This window comes from Lolium rigidum, chromosome 5 (genome assembly GCF_022539505.1).
Source record: "Lolium rigidum isolate FL_2022 chromosome 5, APGP_CSIRO_Lrig_0.1, whole genome shotgun sequence".
Taxonomy (NCBI): Eukaryota; Viridiplantae; Streptophyta; class Magnoliopsida; order Poales; family Poaceae; genus Lolium; species Lolium rigidum.
Window position 1 is genome coordinate 181,060,628 of NC_061512.1, and position 21,861 is coordinate 181,082,488.

The window sequence follows — 21,861 nt, forward strand, 5'->3', positions numbered from 1 at the left end:
AAAATGTAGAGTTATTATTTTTCTTTTTTGCAAAGAATAAATATGTGGATTTTACCTGTATGAGACAAGTTCTTTTTTCTAGATCTACTTCCTGGACTTTAATTATCTTGGTCCAAATATTACACATTACCTTAGTTCGACTTATGTTTCCTCGGCTGTTGTAATACTTCACCGATGGGAGTGGTCTTATTTGTGTAAGAAATACCGATTAGTGATATTGTGTCTACATCATCTATGCGACACCAGCAAAGAACGGCGCGACATATTTCATTAGTTGGGCATAGGTTGGAGATGTTGTGATGTTTAAGAAAAAAAAAACGTGTCCCTCCCTAGCTGGGCCGGTCTACATTGCAGATTTTATTTGAGTTACCATTGTAGATAATTTGATTTAGCACCTTCCTCGCCCGGCCCATATTTCAACGAAGCAAAAAAAAAAAAAGATGATACAGAAACGATTCGATCCAAATCTCACTGCATCTCCGCCGCCACCTTCCATTGATTCCTCCGAACCATCTCATCGTCGCTCCCTCACCGCCTCTAAACGTTTCTCTTGGGACTAGGGACTCAGCTCAGATTGAGAGGATTCGATATTTAGGTTTGGAGAAGAATGGATCGTCGGTTTCTGAATCTGGTGATGCACGACCTGAGGAACAACAACCGTTCTCTGCACCGCATGGACCTCCGGCACCTCTTCTACAAAACACCAGAAATCGCAGAGCAAGCAGCGCGAGAGGCCAGACCGAAGATGAGTAAGCTGGGAGCTCTAGCGCCCTTGATCGGCCTGCCGCGGAAGGCGCCGGTAATCAGCTCCAGAACAAGCAACTTCTTCGCTCTACCGAGAGAGAGCAGGGAGAGCACCATCATGATGGCCGACTCCTCTGGCCACACAGCAATCCTTGACATCGACTTCAACTCCGTCGTAACCACGGAGCCTATGGATTACGGCAAGGGGCCCAACTGCGTGTGCTTCGACACGCCCGATCCCCACCCTTTCATGGATGGCTTGGATTCCCCCCGGCGCTTCCTTGTCTTGGATCTGGTTCCTGGCACCAAGTCCTCCAGTTTTGAGGTCTTGGAGCACTTTGGGAGCGATCTTCCCTCGCGACCCCTCGTGTCCTCCCATCACAACTGGAACTGGAACTGGAGTACTCTGCCGGTGCCGCCATTCCTAGATGACCCTGCCTACAGAGCAACCACCAAAATCAAAACGTGCTCTTCCATGCTCTTCGGTGAATCAACCATATGCGTGTCCTCCATGCAACAGGGCATCGGCACCTACACCTTTGACATGTCCGACTGGCTTAGTCGCATGCCCGAGTGGTCACGGGCTGGGAGCTGGGTGCTGCCCTTCTGTGGCAAAGCAGAGTATGTCCCTGGCCTCAAGCTCTGGATCGCCCTCTCTACCGCCGGCACCCCACACGGTCTTTGTGCCCTGGACCTCGCTGCCATGAACTTTGACTCGCCGCCTGAACTGCAGCGTACTTGGGCTTATCTCGACCTGCCGGACACTCCGTACCGGCGCCTCCTAGTGAACCTGGGCTCAGGCAAGTTCTGCGTCATCTCCTTCTTCAGGACCTCCACATTCAACGCTGTGCAGGAAATCATCCAAGATGAATGTGCTGTTTTCACCAGCTTGGAGGTGCACCGCTGCAACAGTGCTGATGGCTCTGTCCGGATGATCAAGCACATGTCTAAACGTTACAGTTTTCAAAAATATGCCATCTATTGCGTCATCTGAATCTTTTGGAAGCTCCTTGAGAACAAGGCTTATTTGTATGACCGAAATAATGCTTTTATCATTACATGTATTTGTACTTTCAATGACTAATTCTTTTTCGAAAAAGGAAGCATAGTCTGGCCCTACATCAATGGATGCACATAGCCAGTTAGGTGTCGTGTCCTATAGAGTAGAGAAAAAGTATGCACATTTATTAGATTTATTTTTTTCCTTACATCAGAGGTGATTAGGCGATCGTAAGCTAACCCATCTAGAGTTTTCGCCCCCCTCGCCGGTGAAACTGCCAGTCCGAGCCGCTTCTGGTGCCTTGGAGCCTTACCATTGTCCCTCGTCGGCGGGAGGGTTCCCGTTTTTGTTTTGTTTTTCAGTGTATTCTTCAATATAATTAGGGGTAATTGCATCTAGAAGTTAGAATAAGGTTTTTCCCGTCCTATCCTCGCTTCAGTGATGCGTCTAGCACTGGCGCTGGCGGAGGGCGCATATAGATGTGTGTGCTGCTGCGATCCAATCGGTTTTCGTATTCATTGGTGTGGTATTAGGCACAGGGACGAAGCTGAAAAATAATAGCACTGGGGTCATTAGTATAATATCTCTATTACATTGGTGTCAGCCTCTATAAACTAACACTACATAATGCTAAATAGTGAAGGATTTCACATTTTTCATTGGGGTCAGCTGACACCATTGGCCTCAAGGCAGCTCCGTCCCTTAGGCATGGCTCTTCTGATCTACATGTCTCATCTTTGGTGATGGATGCTGCCCTAGTGTGTTGGTTCTTTAATGTCTTAGCATGACGCTTTTCCATTTGTTTACTACAAAAGCTCTACTATGATAAGATTTGTCCGGTTCTGGTGATGGAGGGGTGAGGACGGTGCCGCCCTTCGCTCTTGCTAGTGTATGTATTCATTGCTAGGTGGTTTAAACATTTATTTGTAATTTTTATTATATTTTAGGTTCTTTGTAGTACTATGTATGTTCATTAATAGATCAGTCATCTTTTTTGCAAAAAGAATTGTTCTTACATCGTGGATGTGTGTTCGTAATCCTTCCAATCCGACTTGTGTGTGTTATGTTGACGTTCACATAGTTTCTGTTAACATTGCGACTAGCACCAAGAGAAACTTAATAGAGATCCTAATAATTACGTATGCATGTTTAGACGATAAAAGATAACTGTGCGCTGCTACAAAAATAAATCTTTGTTTGGATTTTCATCTTCTCGCTCCGGTAAACTGTTAGTACTTTCCGTTGCAGCAAGGTTTCTCTTAACATACTCAAGGGCATAAACATTATCACAAACAAATTCTATGGAATATTCGAGGATATTAGAAATTATTACTATTTTAAGAAGAGATATATCACAAGTGGTAGCCTTTTCTTCTATGAAGAATCTACCGCAATAGCTCCCTTTAAATAAAGCAACAAATTGCTCTCTGCTAGCTTTATGTCGACATCTATAAAATTATTCTTGTGGTATGAGGCAATTATAGATGTACTAGTGCACTTGCATTGATAATAAAGATGCTTAGAACATTGTTTCGTGCAGCAAGATACATTATGTAATTCACACAATTCTTGGGAAAATTCATTCAAGTTTCTCATCCCCACTTCCATATACATTCGCTCTTGAGATGATCGATATTATGTAAATAACCTAGGTGTTGACACAACACACGTCATTGTTTGTGGGCATAGCTTGCATAAATATTAGAAGCTACACTAATTATTATGTGCATGTATGAATAAGATAAAAGTAGATAAACTAATATCTATTGTGAGAAAGAGTAAAAACCTTAGTGCTACGCTGCCCGTCAATGACAACAGAAAATATTTAATTACCCTAAAATGTAGGAGATAGTTGTATCACCTTTTATAATAGCATAAATATTAAAAGCTACACTAATTACACATGTGGAAGTACTATCGAACCGTACTAGCAAGAAGATAAAGGTACTTATTCTATCAAACTACAGAGTCATATTTTTAGTTTTCTATGCACCAGACAAATAAAAAAATTGTAATGGTTGATGTGTTGCCATGCCCTAGTTCGTCTGTAAAAGAAAAAGGACAAGCCGAAGGTTTACTCTTAAGTAAAAAAGTGGACATGTGTTCATGGGTTCACTTGATCTCTCTCCAGCAAAATGTTATAAACACACGCCAAAGTGTATCTCGCTAATACTCCCCATGCAAGCGGTTATTCGCATGCTTAGATTTAAGTAATTAAACATACATAGAATTGAATTGAGTTTTCATGACAGGACGTTGAGAATCGCAATAATATTAATGTGTACTCTTGTCACGAGCCACAAATACTTTGTTCCCTGAGCACGGGGAAGACGCACCGACGGGCAGGCAAGCGTAGAATAACAACGTGAGTGATAATGAGGCGAAATGAATATGATGCACGGGTAGGAGAGGTGAAGTATTACCATGACTCAGGCGTGGACTGATGGCCGATCATAGTGGGGGCATTGGCGACGGTCGGGAGGTGCCAAGGGTTTTCGCGTGATCACTATGGGCAGACGGCAGCTCGTGACGCGGTTTTCGGCTGACCCTAGCAGAAAAAAGCTGGAGGACGCCGGTGTTACCGCCTCTCTGCCCTCTCTATTATTTTTACCCTTGTCCTCTTCCCACTTAGACCATCAGGTCGCGCCCACTCTAGGAGCAATAGTAGTCTTTCATTGTGAGCTAGCTCCCATGCGCATTATTCAGACCGTGCTAAAAGTAATTGGAGCGTATTTACTACCGAAGAGACAAGTTATTGTTAGGATATGCTAAATAGGTATATCCACAACATAGTACCATACCGGCAAGTCTGGGTGGCTCACATATGGTGGTCAGGCCAATGGCCTAACCGGGCGGCCTAGGTATTAATTGACCAAGGTGGAAAGTCTAACTAGGCGTACGTTAGGCGGATCCATACCAACCTACGCTAGGTAGATCCATACCAATCTACTCTAGGCATATCCATATCGACATATGCCAGACGAAATCCTTTACATGCACGGCAATATGGATTATGTATTAGGATAAAACTTATATCAATTTAAACCCTATATCCTTGGCGCCCTTACAAGACGGATCCTGAGGACCCTTGAGGAACTCAACAGCGCACAATTCTCATCATAATCATGCACGTCTTTCCCTTATAGTTAATTATATCAGCACATAGGATCTTGCCACCTTGTGAGATCTGAAGATGGGTAACTTTTGTCTCACTGTCTTGATAGCTCCACGCCTTATCCCCACCTCTCCCTCTGCACGTCGTGAGGTACCCTCTATGTCATACTCATCAATAGCGCAACAAAAGTTGGCGCTCACCTTGGGGCTAGAGCCGCCTAGGGTCTGGGTTCGGGGAGGATCCGCCATCGCAGGCAACAACGACACCTCCGCCATAGGGCGCGTTCTCTACACCGACAACATCCCCATCGCCCTAGACGATGAGCTTTGGATTCCGGCTAGAGGAAACCCCACCTATTGCACGATCATCCCGATCGGCGGTATTCACATCTTCATCAATGAGATCAACGATCAAGACATGGACGCAACTCCAAGATCTGCACAGACCGCCTTTGAGCTAGATAGGTTCGCGGAAGACCGATCTAGGTAGGACCCCTCTCGAGAGTTTTCGACTTAGATCCAAAGAAACCAAGACCCGCACGGAATGCATTTGAGTTGGATACGGTCGCGGAAGATCGATCGAAGTACGAAATCCCATATGAGTTTTCTAGCTTAGATCCAGAAAAATCAAAACCCATCCATACCGCTGTTGCGCAGGAGGTGACGATGGAAGTCTGGCCTGCACTACCCTAGGTGGAATCTTTACCGACTTGGATAGGGTGGAATCCTTGCCTCCTTAGGCAAGGAGGAAACAAGGAGTGAAAGACAACCATCGTGACCATGGATGGCAAACTACCTCATCGGCTTCACCGTGGCTGGATTCGTCTTTGCCACGACCAAACAACGACTCCACTCAAACAGCTAAGACCCTGTTATTGTTAATATAATTTTTTATTATCATGAGATAAAGATTTTTTTCAATCCTATCCTGAGTCTTTTACTACTTTCATTTTTTATCATACCTTTTTACCAGAATTTGCCTTGCACTCATGAGTAAATTTTCCGTCTTGACGCTTTACGCCTCCAGTACTTTGTGAAAATCCGCCTTCGGGTGTTAACTAAAGTTTTTTGGCCTACACGTTGTCCGTTGTTTATATGTGGTTTCCTCAATAGTGACATTTCGGTACTTCAAGCCGTCGTTTGTTTCTGAGGTTCTTGATTGTTTGGCTATTAAGCATTATCGCCTCAGATGATATTCCGTGTTTAAAGTTTGCCGTCTCACGAAAAGTCAAGTATATAAACATACAAATTCATACCAGCACTTGCTTAAAACATACAAATTTAAACATGAATAGTTCAAGATAGTCGATTTGTTTTTCAGTTAACATTTTATGTTGTTCAACAGCTGCATAGTTTAAGCCTTAAAACATTTGTTCAAAGGCTGCTTTTGTTCCGCCTTGCATTTGTTCATTGAACATGATTAAAAAACAATTTAATACAATTGTTTTTTGTGTTGATGTCTCAGGTATCTAATGCTTGGATGTTTCAACTGATGCTTGGATGTTCCAAGTGTTTTTGGGCTAAGATGGTTTTGAGCCAGCTTAGCACTTCCTTGATATCCGGTGGCTAGAAAAGCAATTTGAGTCTTGATTCCTCTATGCTTAGCCGGAACCAACCCTTGGGGGCTGGAAAAACAATTTGCTCCTTGATTCCTCTATGACTAGATGGAAGCAACCCTCGGGGGCAACCGTTTGACCTTAAGTGAAAAGTGTGTTTCCTTTGAAAGTAATAATACTGAAAATTTCTACCTAAATGTTTGGGATTTACAATATTTCTAAGTTAGAGATAAAGATAGAGCTACTAGAAGAGCTCCAAACCATATTTTCGAGTAAATTAAACCTTGGATCTCGGGGCTACATTGATAATGAATTTTTGTGAAGTTCTCTCTAGGACACCAAGCCAAAAAAATATCCACCTTGGCGCTCAGGGCTAAACTATTCAGGTTTAGTCTACAGCTACTCTAAGAGCACCAAGACCCATTTCTTTTAGAAACCTGCCTTGGTGCTCAAGGGCTACATTGTGTAAGAACATCAAAGTTTGATCTACAAAAGCACGCGTACTTTTAAGCATTGAGCCGCCTTGGTGCAAAATGACTGAACACTTGGGGCTACATATGGCTATGCCAAGAAAACTTTCAAGATGGAAAAAATCGATCCGGCTAACAAAGCCCATTTGGACCAAGATGGAGTCCTGGGTTACACGGCCTGACAGCCTAGACATCCGTGACTGGTGAGGCTCTGCGTCTATTATTCGTCAAGCCTCTACATCCTTAATTTGGCAGGCTCTAAGTCCTTAATTTGGCAACCTCTACAACCGTGACCTGGTAGCCATGATTTTTGCGGGATGATGATGTGAAGGATCTGTACTAGAAAAGCATACCAACATTTATATGGCTAGGCTTAGCCTGATGGAAAAAATGATTTGGGATCTCTCCAACAATCTCCCCGAGTCTGCCTAAACTCGAAGACGTGGATGCACTTGATCATAGAGCTAGAGTGCTAGATGGAGGCACGAGAAGATCACACTCTCATTTTTTGATATGTTCAAAACTATGCCTTTCAACCGAAGACACGCAAATTCCATGAAGTAACCATTGGAAGGAATACAGTGTGGATCTAACCATTGAAGTTAGGCCCAAGGAAGAGACGAAACTCCGCCTTCTTGCAAGGCAAAAACCATGTGATTTTGGCAGTTCTTCGGGATTCTTTGTTGATCTGCCCTAAAGATACAAGACGGTGAAAGAAGTGCAACCTAACCTAGGTGGAGGACCATTCGAATCACGAAGAACTTTGGGGGTTTTGGGGATACGCCGGCAAGGCCGGGTGGCCCCCAGATGGTGGTTGGGCCAATGGCCTGACCGGGTGGCCCAGTTGCTGAATGACCAAGGTGGAAAGTCCAGCCATAAGTATGCTAGGAGGATCAATATCGACCTATGATATGCGGATCCATACCAATCTATGCTAGGCAGATCAGTACCGACATATGCTAGGCGGAATCATTTACATGCACGGCAAGATGTATTCCGTATTAGGATAGGACTTGCAGTGTACGGTTAGGACTCATCCATGTAAACCTTAGATCCTTAGAGCATTTATAAGAAGGATCCTGGAAGCCCTTGAGGCACGTAACAATGCACAACACTCATTGCACTCATGTACTTGTTACTGCTGTTATAGTGAATTATAGTAGCACATAGGATCTCACCGCTGTTTTGCGAGATCTGAAGCTGGGTAACTTGTGTCTCACCATCCCGGTAACTCCACGCCTTATGCCCACCTCTCTCTACATGTCGTGAGTTACCCAGTGTGGTGTACTCGTCGGTCACGCAACGATAGTCACTATCGCTCAAATTGATTGTTGTGAAATTATTTCAATTTATCTTAAACTATACTTGGTGCAAAAAATGAAATTGTGACCAAATAGAAAAATATATATCTTACAAAACGGTTGATACTACCGCCTCTGATGAAATATTTTGTCAAGCCGTTTTACATATCCATCACGTACGCGTGGAGTGTCATGGCCATATGTGGCCACCGGCCGAGCTACTTGAGCTTGGAGGCTTCTATTTGTACCTGCAGGTGTAGGTACAAGTAATTAAACAAAGTATTGTGTTAAGTTTCATGACATGAGGTTGAGATATTAAATATCGTTTATGTGTACCGTTGTCACAAGCAATGAGTAATTATTTCCCTGAGCATGGAAGATGCACCGGCGGGCAGGCACGCATAGAAGAAAAGGGTGAATAATAATGAGGCAAATATGAATCGAAGAGATGAAGTCGTACCTCTTCCTTGGGCGGGGAATGAGGGCGGATGATGGTGGGCAATTGATGATGTTCGGGAGGGGCCAGGGTTTTTCGCATGATCACTATGGGCATGAGTCTTACCATGATGTTATTTTCGGTGGCATCTAGCAGAAATAAGATCAAGTACGCCGGTGTTACGCCTCCTTGCCCTCTTCCCACTTCAACTGTCATGTCACGGGCACTCTAGGAGCATAATTACTATTCGGTGTGAGCTGGCTCCCACACGCATTATTGGGTTGTGGCTAAAAGTAATTGGAGTGTATTTAATGGTTAAGAGACGAGTCACAATGGCTCATATTTATTGTAGTTAAATTATTCCACTTTATTTGAAAATGTAGTTGGTTTGAAATGCTAAATTATGATCATATAGGAAAATATATAGATTACATAATTGTTGATGCTAGCGCCTCCAATGAAACATTTTTTCAAGCCATTCTCCGTCAACTCAAACGACGCAAATCATATAGAAAATATGTATGTTCGCTTTAGTTTAGGATCACCATGAAAAATTATCGTCCATGCCTACATGGTGCACACAACAGCACTATAATTTCGTGTGCAGGACACTAGTTTTATGATGTCAATTGATTCTGCAAACATGGCAAGGACCGCAATGATGACTCCGTAGACCACTGTTCTGTCTCGATCCCTTCCTGTTGAATTCAAAGCTCCTTCTTGGGTCACCACTGCACGCTTGCAGATGGATGATGGGGAGGACGAGGAGAAGGTGCATCGGTTGTCGACGTGAAGATGGTGGCGCTGGGTTGGGGACGAAGTGGTGGGCTAGGGGACGAGGCGACGATGGCGGTTGCAAAAGGGAGGAAAAAGCGAAGAGAGAGATAGCAGGGCAGTCGGTCGTTACTTTTAGCTTTTCACACCTATATATGTTTCATACTTACGCCTACGATCAACCGGAGAAAACACCGATCATTTCTTGGGCTCCAGGTAATTGGGTATATCACTTGATATCTCTCCCCAACAAAAAATGGTAGCAAAATGTTATAAACACACACCAAAGTGTATATCTCACTAATACTCCACAACCAAGTGTGGTCATTCACATGCTTGGATATAAGTAATTAAACAGAGTATTGCCTTAAGTTTCATGTCTTGATGTTGAGATTTACAATATTCTTAATGTGTACTCTTGTCACAAGCCAGGAGTGATTTTTTTCATTGAGTGAGGAAGATTGAGCGGGCACGCGTAGAAGAAAAGCATGAATGTTGACAAGGTAAAAGGAACAGGAGGTGGAGGGCAAAGCGGTGAAGTTGTACCTCTTCATTGGGCGATCATGGTGGGGCAATTTCCAATGTTTGGAGGGCCTAGGGTTTTCGCACGTTCGATGTGGTCAGACGGCTTGCCGTCATGGGGTTTGTGGTGGCATCTAGCAGAAAGAAGATCAAGTACACCGGTGTTACGCCTCTCTATCCTCTATGTTATTTTTACCCCCAGCCTCTTCCCACTTGAACCGGCATGTCACAGTGTATGAACAGAAGAGGTCTTTTGTTGTGAGCTGGATCCCACGCGCATTATTGGGTTGTGGGTAAAACTAATTGAAGTTTATTTGCTGTTGAAGAGACAAGTCCAAATGCTCATATTTATTGTAGTGAAATTATTCCACTTTATATCACAATATAGTTTGTGTGAACTTTAAGTCATGACCCTATAGGAAAATATATAGCTTCCAGATCATTTGATACTACCACCTCCGATGAAACATTTTGTCAATCTGTTTTATGTCAACTCCAACGACACAAACCGCATAGAAAATATGTATGTTCGCTTTGGATTAGGGGTGCCACAAACAATGATCATCCATGTCTAATTGGTGCACCCAACGGCGCGAGCATTTCGTCTGTAGGACACAAGTTTTGTGATGTCAATTGATAGCAAGGACGATGGTGATGACTCCGCGGACCACTGTGCGGCTCGAGCCCTTCTTGCTGAGTTGAGATCCTCCTTTGGGTTGCCAGTGCACGTGTGCGGATGGATGCTAGGGCGGACAAGGAGAAGATGTGTCAGTTGTCGACGTGAAAAGGGTGGCACTGGGTTGGGGATGAAGCGATGGGCTAGGGGACGAGGCAACAACGGCGGTTGCACAAGGGATGCAAAAGTGAAGGGAGGGAGATAGGAGGATAGTCAGTCTTTACTTTTAGGTTTTCACCCCTATGTCCCATATGCCTACGAGCAACCGGAGAAAACCTCTATCACTTCTTAGACCCCATGTAATTCGGTATATCAATTGATATCTCTCTCCAACAAAAATGGTGGAAAAATGTTATAAACACACACCAAAGTGTGTATCTCACTAATACTCCCCAAGCAAGTGTGGCCATTCACATGACTAGATATAAGTAGTTAAACAATGTATTGCGTTAAGTTTTATTATATGAGGTTGAGAATTACAATATCATTAGTGTGCTCTTGTCACAAGCCACGAGTACTTTGTTCCCTAAGCGCGGAAGATGCACCGGCGGGAGGGTAGGCATAGAAGAAAAGTGTGCTAGCGAGGCAAACGGAATAGAAGGCGAGGGTCGAAGAGGTGAAGTCATACATCTTCCTTGGGTGGAGAATAAGGGCCGATCACGGTGGGGCAATCACCAATGGTCGGGATGGGCCAAGGGTTTTTGCACGAACGCTATGGGCAGTTAGCTTCCTGTGATAGGATTTTTTGTGGGATCCAGTGGAATCAAGATTGAGTACGCTGGTGTGTTACCCCTCTCTGCCATCTCTATTTTTTTACCCTGGCACTCTCCCACTTCAGCCGTCATATCAGAGTCACTCTAGGAGCACAAGTGGTCTTTCGGTGTGAGCTAGCTCCCACGCGCATTATTGGATTGTGGGTAAAAGAAATTGAAGCCTATTTACTGTTGAAGATACAAGAAAAATGGCTTATATCTATTGTAGTGAAGTTATTCCACTTTATTAAGTATCAATAAGACTTAACCACCTACGAGCCTTCTCAGTGTTTTCGGGCCCTGGGCCGTCCGATGTCGTTTCCGACCGTTCCAGATTTCCCCGTCTCAGCAAGAGGCGTTGTTGTTGTGTCTTTTCACTGCCCACCAACGGTTTTCATGGCCAGCCCGACAATTTGCTGGGCTGCTACTACGGGAATGGATCTGGTCGTTCTAGCATCTATCGGGCCGACGCAATGTGCATTGCCTGGCCTCAATGTGGCCTCCATTTCAGCAAAGTTTTCTTTGTCTTCCGTCCTTGTTCCCGACCCCTCCCTTCTCGGACAAAAAAAATCTGAATACTCCAATCTCCCGAGACCTGACCTTTAGGAGTTCCGCCGCCGGGCTACGCAATCACAACTATGCTTCCATACCGGTTGATACTACCTCCTCCGATGAAACATTTTGTCAAGCTGTCAACTCCAACGAACACAAATCACATAGAAAATATGTTCGTTCTCTTTAGATTAGAGTGCCACAGATAATGATCGTCCACGTATAATTAGTGCACCAAAGTACCCAAAGATGCGAGCATTTCGTCTATGAGACACAAATTTTTCGATGTCGATTGATTGTACAAACCTAACAAGAATGACGGTGATGACTTCGCGGACCACCGATGCGGCTTGAGCCCTTCCTGCTTAGTTCAGAGCTCCTCCTTGGGTTGCCACTTCACGTGTGCGGATGGATGCTACGGAGGATGAGGAGAAGGTGTGTCGGTTGTCGACGTGAAAAAGGTGGCACTAGGTTGGGGATGAAGCGATGGGCTAGGGAATGAGGCAAAAATGGCGGTTGCACAAGGGAGGCAAAAGTGAAGAGAGGGAGATAGAAGGACAGTCGGTCTTTACTTTTGGGTTTTCACCCCTATGTACCGTACTTACGCCTACGACCGACCAAATAAAACCTCTATCACTTCTTGGGACCCACGTAATTTGGTTTATCACTTGATATCTCTCTACATCAAAAATGGTGGCAATATGTTATAAACACACGCCAATGTGTGTATCTCACTAATACTTTCCAAGCAAGTGTGGTCATTCACATGCTTAGATATAAGTAATTAAACAATGTATTGCATTAAGTTTTATTAGATGAGGTTTAGAATTACAATAGCATTAATGTGTTCTCCTGTCACAATCCACGAGGACTATGTTCCCTGAGCGCGGAAGACGCACCGGCGGGCGGGTAGGCATAGAAAAAAACGTGATGACGAGGCAAACAAAATAGGATGTGAGGGTCGAAGAGGTGAAGTCATACATCTTCCTTGGTTGAAAAATAAGGGCCGATCATGGTGGGGAAATTACCGATGGTTGGGAGGGGCCTAGGGTATTCGCACGCTCGCTATGGGTAGTCAGCTTCCCATTACATGATTTTTATGGGATCCAGCGGAAAGAAGATTGAGTAGGATGGTGTTATGCCTCTCTGCCTTCTATGTTCTTTTCACCTCGGCCTCTCCCCACTTTAGCCGTCACATCAGGGTCACTCTAGGAGCAGAAGTGGTCATTCGGTCTGAGCTAGCTCCCACGCGCATTTTTGGGATGTGGGTAAAAGTAATTGGAGCATTTTTATAGTTGAAGAGACAAGTCAAAATGGCTCATATTTATTGTAGTGAAAATATTCAACTTTATATCGAAATATAGTTGGTGCGAAACGCTAAATCATTGATACTAGCTAAATCATTGATACTACCGACTCCGATGAAACATTTTGCCAAGCAGTTTTCTGTCAATTCTGACGACGCAAATCGCATAGAAATATGTACGTTCGCTTTGGATTAGGGGTGCCACGAACAATAATCGTCCATTTTTAATTGGTGCACCCAATGGTGCGAGCATTTTGTATGCGAGACAAACGTTTTGTGATGTACATTGATTCTACAAGCCTAAATAGGACGATGGTGATGACTCCAGGACCACAGATGCAACTTGAGCCCTTCCTGCTAAGTTCAGAGCTCCTCCTTGGGAGGAGAGGAGAAGGTGTGTCGGTTATCGATGTGAAAAGGCTGGCACTGGGTTGGGGTGAAGCGTGGGGCTAGGGAACAAGGCGGCAACGATGGTTGCACGATAGAGGAAAAAGTGAAGAGAGAGATAGGGGTTTCACCTCTATGTTCCAAACTTATGCCTACAACCAAACGGAGAAAGCCCCTATCATTTCTTGGGCCCCACATAATTTGATATATCACTTAATATCTCTCTCCAACAAAATGGTGGCAAAATATTATAAACACATGCCAAAGTGTGTATCTCACTAATACTCCCCAAGCAAGTGTGGTCATTAAATGCTTAGATTTAAGTAACTAAACTGAGTATTGTGTTAAGTTTCATGACATGATGTCAAGAATTACAGTATCCTTGGTGTGTACTCTTGTCAAAAGCCACGGGTGCTTTGTTGCCTTAGCACCGATAGGTAGGAACGCATAGAAAAAAAAAGCGTGAATGATGACGGCGTAAATGGAATAGGAGGAGGGGGTCGAAGATATGAAGTCGTACCTCTTCCTTGGGCGGGTGACGAGGGCCGATCGTGGTGGGCAATTTACGATGATTGGGAGGGTTCTAGGGTTTTTGCACGATCTCTATGGGCAGGTGGTTACCCGTGACGGGGTATTTCGTGGCATCTTGCGGAAAAAAGATCGAGTACACCGGTGTTACACCTACTTGCCTTCTCTTTGCTTTTTACCCCACCCTCTTCCCACTTCAACCGTCACATCACGGGCCCTCTTGGAGCAGTATAGGTCTTTAATATTGACGAGACAAGTCACAATGGTTCAAATTTATTCAACTCAAATTATTTCACTTTATCTCAAAATATAGTTTGTTCGAAATACTAAATCGGGGCCAAATTGGGATACTACCACCTCTAATGAAACATTTTGTCAAGCCATTTTCTGTCAACTCCAACGACACAAATTGATACAACCCGACCTATGTTCTTCGCTGCACCATGTGCATCAACGCCAACATATCTAGGAAAGCCGGCACTGACGCCCACCTCCATCGGAATTGCCGCCCTGCTACGACACCCGAGGAAGACGGAACTGCCGCCCTGCCTACGCCGACACTACCGCCACCACTACGAAGCATATCAATCTGGACCATTTTTTGTCACATGTATGCTTGTGATTGTATCTTGACTATTCCCTAAAGTACCCCTAAGGGCTAGGACTATAAATAGGAACCCACCTCCCCCTTATGAAGGATAGGTTAGAGATGAAATAAATTAGGCTTGTTCCTCCATCCCTAGTGGATTAGGGAAACCGCCACCTCTCTTAGACTCAAATCTATACCTCTCTATGTGATTGATCACTCACTTCTGTGATACTACCTCGGTCTCTCATATGAGTGACTCCATTGATTACATACCTCATGTCTTTCCTCAAGGGATTCTATCAGAACGGTTGTTCAGGCCGTTGAGAGCAAACCGGATAGTATCGGTTTATTTGTGCGTGTGTTCATCATGTTCTTCGTTGTTCTTCTTGTCCATCCCTCTTCCCCTATTTCCCCTTGGTCAATTCGTGTGATCGGGCCGCACATCAAGGCTTAGCCTTCATCATAAATTGTATATAAAATATGTTTGTTTGCTTTATTTAGGGGCGCCATGAACAATGACCGACCATGTCTACACGGTCCACCCAGAGGCGCGAGCATTAGTCCACATGACACAAGTATTGTGATTTCAATTGATTCGAAAAATCTAGCATGGTCTTCATTGCACGCGTGCGGATGGATATTAGGGAGGATGAGGAGAAGGTGTGTCGGCTGCCGACGTGAAGAGGGAGGCGCCGGGTTGGGAACAAAGAGATAGGATGGGGGACAAGGCGACAACAACGGTTGCACGATGAAGCAAAACATGAAGAGTGAGATAGGAGGGGAACCGGTCGTTACTTTAATGTCATCACCCCTATGTTCCATACTTACGCCTACGATCAACCCGAAAAAACCCCTATCATTTCTTGGGGCCAACATAATTCAGTATATCACTTAATATCTCTCTCCAACAAAAATGGTGGCAAAATGTTATAAACATGTGCCAATGTGTGTTCCTCACCAATACTCCCCAAGCAAGTGTGGTCATTCACATGCTTAGATTTAAGTAATTAAAAATATTATTACGGTAAATTTCATGACATTAGGTTGAGAATTATAATATCCTTAATGTGTACTCATGTCTTGTTTGCCGAGCATGGAAGATGCAACGACAGGCTGGCTGGCGTAGAAGAAAATCATGAATGATAACGAGGAAAGCGAAATAGGAGGCTGGAGTCGAAGAGGTGAAGTCGTGCTGTGTCCTTTGGTGGGGAACGAGAGCCGGTCATGGTGGGAAAATTGCCGATGTTCGTGCGGGTCCTAGGGTTTTTGCATGATCTCTATGGGAAGGCGGCTTCCCGTCACAGGGTTTTCGATGGCATCTAGTGGAAAAAAGATCGAGTACACCAGTGTTACGCCTCTCTGCCCTCTTTGTTTTTTTACCCCTACCATCTACCCACTTCAACAATCACGTCACGGGCACTCAAGGAGCAAAAGTAGTCTTTTGTTGCGAGCTATCTCTCACGCGCATTATTGGGATGTGGGTAAAAGTAATGAAACGTATTTACTATGGAAGAGACAAGTCAAAAGGGCTCATATTTATTGTGGTGAAATTATTTCAATTTATCTCAAAATATAGTTTGTGGGAAACGCTAAATCGTGACCAAATTGGCAAATATATCGCTTCCATAAAGGTTGGTATTACCGCCTCCGATTAAATATTTTGTCAAGCCATTTTGTGTCAACTCCAACGATGAAAATTGTATACAAAAATGCATCTGTTTGCTTTAGTTTAGGGGTGTCATGGACAATAACAGGCCATGTCTACTCGGTGCACCCAGCGGCGCGAGCATTTTTTCCGCATGACACAAGTTTTGCAATGTCAATTGATTCGGCAAACCTAGTAAGGACGATGGTGATGGTAGCTCGAGCTCTTCTTGTCGAGTGTACAACTCCTCCTTGGGTCGCCATTGCACACTGATACGTGCATTTTGCATCATAATTATTGCTACATATATGTTTAGTTTTCATTGTTATTTGTCATCATACACCTTTATTCATGCATTTTTAGTTGATTTTTGAAACTTTCCTACAAAGTCCCCTTTATTGGTATTTCATTCTAGGGAGGCACAAATCCTTCTTTTTCGTATTTCATTTGTTTTAAGGCTTTCTCGATCGCTAAAAATTGAATTTTTTTTGGAGCAATCAGCAGGAGCACTGCCTTTTCATTTAGGAAGAGGGAAATAACGTAGCACTATACAAACATGGCATGTTTATTTTTTGGTGAAACATGCCGGAAAAAACACTAAAGACTCCTAGAACCGACAAAACTAGTCTGACTCGGCAGGGATAGATGGCGCGACTATAGTGTAGGCCCGTTCCCTCTAGAGGATATCTTCCTTTGCAAATCAAGAAAAAAAATATCTGATCAGTTTTTCACCCGGAGAAGGACCGTGAGCGAAAGAACCACGCGAGAGGGGCCACGAGGTGCAAACGAGCACAGGTGGCGCGCCCTACCTGGTTGGGCGCGCCACCCACCCTCGTTCGCACCTCGGACATCGTCTCAGGACCCCCTTTATACCAGAGCCACCGTTTCACCCAAAAATCTAAGCCATATTTTTCCCGAGATTTATTGAGGTGGCTGCAACGCAGGAGAAAGTCCTCTCCTACTCCGGGAGAGGGTAGATTCTGCTGCACCGGTGCCTCCGGTGAAGGGGAAATCGACGCCATCGACATGCCCACTCCTCCTTGGCTTGGGAGGAGGCCTCTCCATCAACATCTTCACCAGCACCATCATCACCACCATATCCATCTACGAGATCGACGTCATCCCCCTCATAGTTTGTGTTGAATTGAATCCCGGATATTGTTTCTATTGCTATTGCATGTTTGTGATTGGTACTTTATCATTATTTGGTGGGGAGATTATATATTCATATTGTGTTGTAATCATTATGCCTCTGGTCCATATCATGTTTGACACTTGTGAGTAGTTCCCCACGTTCCTGAGAGCATAGGATAATCTGGCTATGATTCTATATGATGTGCAATGAATATTTGGTCAAGTTTTCTATCTTTTATGTTGTTCTATAATGGTTTTATGCGAACGTCCACTGCATATTACTTCCCCTATATGGGCTCATAGGGCTGCACTTTAATGTAATGAATTAGTGTTGGAAGGGACGGACTGACAGAAACCGTTTTTCAATACTATGGGTTGCATTAGAGGGATTTATGTCGGGGACCAATGATCTTATTGCTATGGTGGAACATTTATGTCTTAATGATTCCTATACTTGCACATGAAATGGCTCTAGGACCCATCATAAGTGGTGTGCTTGCACATATCTATGGTTGCACCTAATTTAGGCTCCGCTCCTAATTGAATAAAGCTTGACAAAATATTTACCATGTTGTGTAGAATTCATATGCTAGTAAATCCATGCCGCCCTCAGAAACTCTAGTCTCATATAAGCGCACACACACTTGGGCTTGTCCTCTTGATGCATAGAGGATTGGGATTTTCTCTGATCGAGAGAATTTACTTATTTGCTATTTACTTTCTGCATTTTATTTTTATTGCAAACTATACACCAAAAAACACCAAAATTGCTACTTTATTATTACTGCTTTCTTGTCGATTCTGCTAACCAGTACCTTCAGCTCCTCGTGGGTTTGAAACATTTCTTATTGAAAAATACTACAATTGATCTCATGCACTTGGGAGCCATCACACGCATGCTGATGGATGTCGGAGAGGACGAGGAGATGGTGTGTCGCCTGCCGACGTAAAGAGGGAGGCACCGGGTTGGGCACAAAGCGATGGGATGAGGGACAAAACAATGACATCGATTGCACGATGGAGGTAAAAGTGAAGAGAGAGATTGGAGAGGGATCAGTCTTTACTTTTAATTTTTCACCCCTAAGTTCTATACTTACGCCTATGACCAACCGGAGAAAACCCCTATCATTTCTTGGGGCCCACGTAATTCGGTATGTCACTTGATATCTCTCTCCACCAAAAATGGTGGAAAATGTTATGAACACACGCCAAAGTGTGTATCTCACTAATGCACCCCAATCAAGTGTGGTCATTCACATGCATAGATTTAAGTAATTAAATGTGTACTCTTGTCAGAAGACATGAGTATATTGTTTCCTCAGCATGGAAGACGCACCGACGGGCATGCACGCGTAGAAGAAATGCTTGAATGACGACGAGGAAAAAGGAATAGTGGGCGGGGGTCGAAGAGGTGAAGTCGTACTTCTTCCTTGGGCGGGGATTGAGGGTCGAGCATCGTGGGGAAATTGCCGATGGTCGAGAGGGTCCTAGGGTTTTTGCACTATTGCTATGGGCAGGAGGCTTCCTGTGACGGAGTTTTTGGTGGCATCTAGCGGAAAGAAGATCGAGTACACCAGCATTACGACTCTTTAGCATCTCCGTACTTTTTATCCCCACCCTCTTCCCATTTCAACCATCACGTGACGGGCACTCTAGGATCAGAATTGGTCTTTTGGTATGAGCTTGCTCCAACGCACATTATTGGGCCGTGGATAAAAGTAATTGGAGTGTATATACAGCTTAAGTGATAAGTCACAATAGCTCAAATTTATTGTATTGAGATTATTTCACTTTATCTCAAAATAGTGTGTGCAAAACCCTAACTCGCACCAAATTAAGAAATACTCCCTCCGTTCCTAGATATAAGGTGTATAGTTTTTGGCCCAAAAATTAAAGAAACGCATATGGAGCAAAACTTACACTAGGTTTGGATGGGATTATCCTTTAACAAATGATGTGAGAAAATAGGGAAGTTTGCAAACGGTAAGGAAACACAATTAAAAATAAATTATCCACACAAGTTGTGCAACACATTAGACATTATATTTTGGATATTTTCCCAAAAACTTGTACACCTTATATCTAGGAACGGAGAGAGTACATAGCTTCCATACCGGTTGATACTACCTCCTCCTATGAAACATTTTGTTAATCGATTTTTCATTTTAACTTTAGTTTAGGGGCGCCATGGACAATGACCGAAACCTATTTTTTTGCAAATTGTATAGAATATATATGTTTTTGCAAATCATGTAAAAATTCATGCTTGTTATATTTATCAACTAGGTTAGTAACATAATTACATCTCAAAGGATTTTAAAATTTGAAGTTTCTACCATTTTCTTCCATGCTCGGGACAGAGGCACCAAACCATGGCAAATTTAGGAGTGGCACACAAGCACCTGTGTGCTACGGGTATGGCGACCCAAATTTAAATATTCTTACTTAGTTGTGGCGCACCCCATACAGCATGCGTCATAGGTACCAAATATACTTGTGGTGCACCAGTATGTGGGGCGCCATGGCTAAGAGGGGCCAGATCGGCCAACCCAGCCCAGGAATACCCGTGGCACATCACTTGTATCAGTGCGCAACAGATAAGTTAGTATCCATTACACACCACTTTTAGGTGCGCCACGGGTATATACATGTGGCGCACCACAATTCTAGTGCACCACAGATAAGAAGATTACCTATAGCTGTTTTGCTAGTAGTGATGCACTAAACATATAAAAAATAGTAGTGATTGATTTGTTGCTTGAGAATAAAATGCAGAAAAATTTACTCTAAGGAAGCTCTTTTCAAAGATGGCTTAGTTTATCTATAAAATAAAGAGGTCAAGCCGGATATTTACTCTTAAGGAAAAAAATTGGGCATGTGTTCATCAAGGATAGCAATTTGCCCATAGGTACCAGTGGTTACCGCACCTACATGGACAAGGAATGGGTACATTTTAATACCCACGGGTAGTTATCACACCCTAATCTTTAAGTTATGGGTATAGCCTCATACTCATGGGAATACCCATATGTTACCCGCTTATTTTCAATTTGTCATGTGACACGTTTAGAGTTAGAATACGAGATAGTGATTTCTATATTTTGATAAGTCCTATGTACTTGACTTCCTGTTATGTTATTGTGTTAAGATAATTACTTCTTAATCTAATTCGATGTCGGTAAATGTAAAATTGAGAATAACTTGTGTATTATTTGACCTACCCGTCGGGTACTGAATGGGTACGGGTACCCAGCGGGTAAGGGTACGGGTAAATTTTTATACCCGTGGGTACGGATATGGGCAGAAGTTTGTACTCACTGACTATATATGTATGGGTATGGTATTCCTCTACCATACCCATATCATACCCATTTCCATCCTTAGTGTTCATTGGTTCACTTGATATATATATCTCTCTCTCCAACAAAAATGGTGCAAAAATGTTATAAACACACGCCAAAGTGTGTATCTCACTAATATTTGCCAAAGTGTGTATCTCACTAGTACGGACGTAGCCCAGTGGTTGAGGTCGCAGTGGCGCATCTCAATGACCAGAGTTCGAATCCTGTCGGGAACGAATTTCTGGATTCTCACGCCGGGTCCTGATGCTACTATATCATTTAGTGTCTAGTTCCTCCTAGCACTAATTCATTTTTTTTGTATCTCACTAGTACCATGATGTAGAAATGTACACTCCCACATGCATGCATCTAATGCCTGAGAATGATTTGGTAGACTGTTCTATATCAAAAGCTAACTTCCGGTGGATTCGATAAACTTAGGTCTCTAGGAAAAAGTTTAAATGCTACAATTCATAATCAGGATTGAATGTATCAGCAGTCAATGTTACTTTTAGGTTTTCGTCCCTATGTTCCATACTTACGCCTACGACCAACTAGAGAAAACGCCTATCATTTCCTGGCCCCACGTAACAAGGTCTACTAGTCTTGTACCTTGCAAGACCAAGCCAAAGGTTTACTCTTAAGTAAAAAATTGGGGACGTGTACATGCTGATATCTCTCTCCAGTAAAAATGGCGGCAAAATAGGAGTGTAAACACACGCTAAAGTGTGTAACTCACTAATACTCCCCAAGCAAGTGGGTCATTCACATGCTTTGATTTAGGTAATCAAACAGAGTATTGTGTTAAGTTCCATGACATGAGGTTCATAATTACAATTTTCTTAATGTGTATTCTTGTCGCAAGCCTCAAGTAATTTGTTCCCTGAGCGCGGAAGACGCACCGACGGGCGGGCACGCGTAGAATAAAAGTGTGAATGACGGCAGGGCGAATGGAATAGGAGGCGGGGGTCGGATAGGTGAAGTCGTAGTTCTTTCTTGGGTGGGTATTGCAGGCCGATCGTGGTGGGGGCATT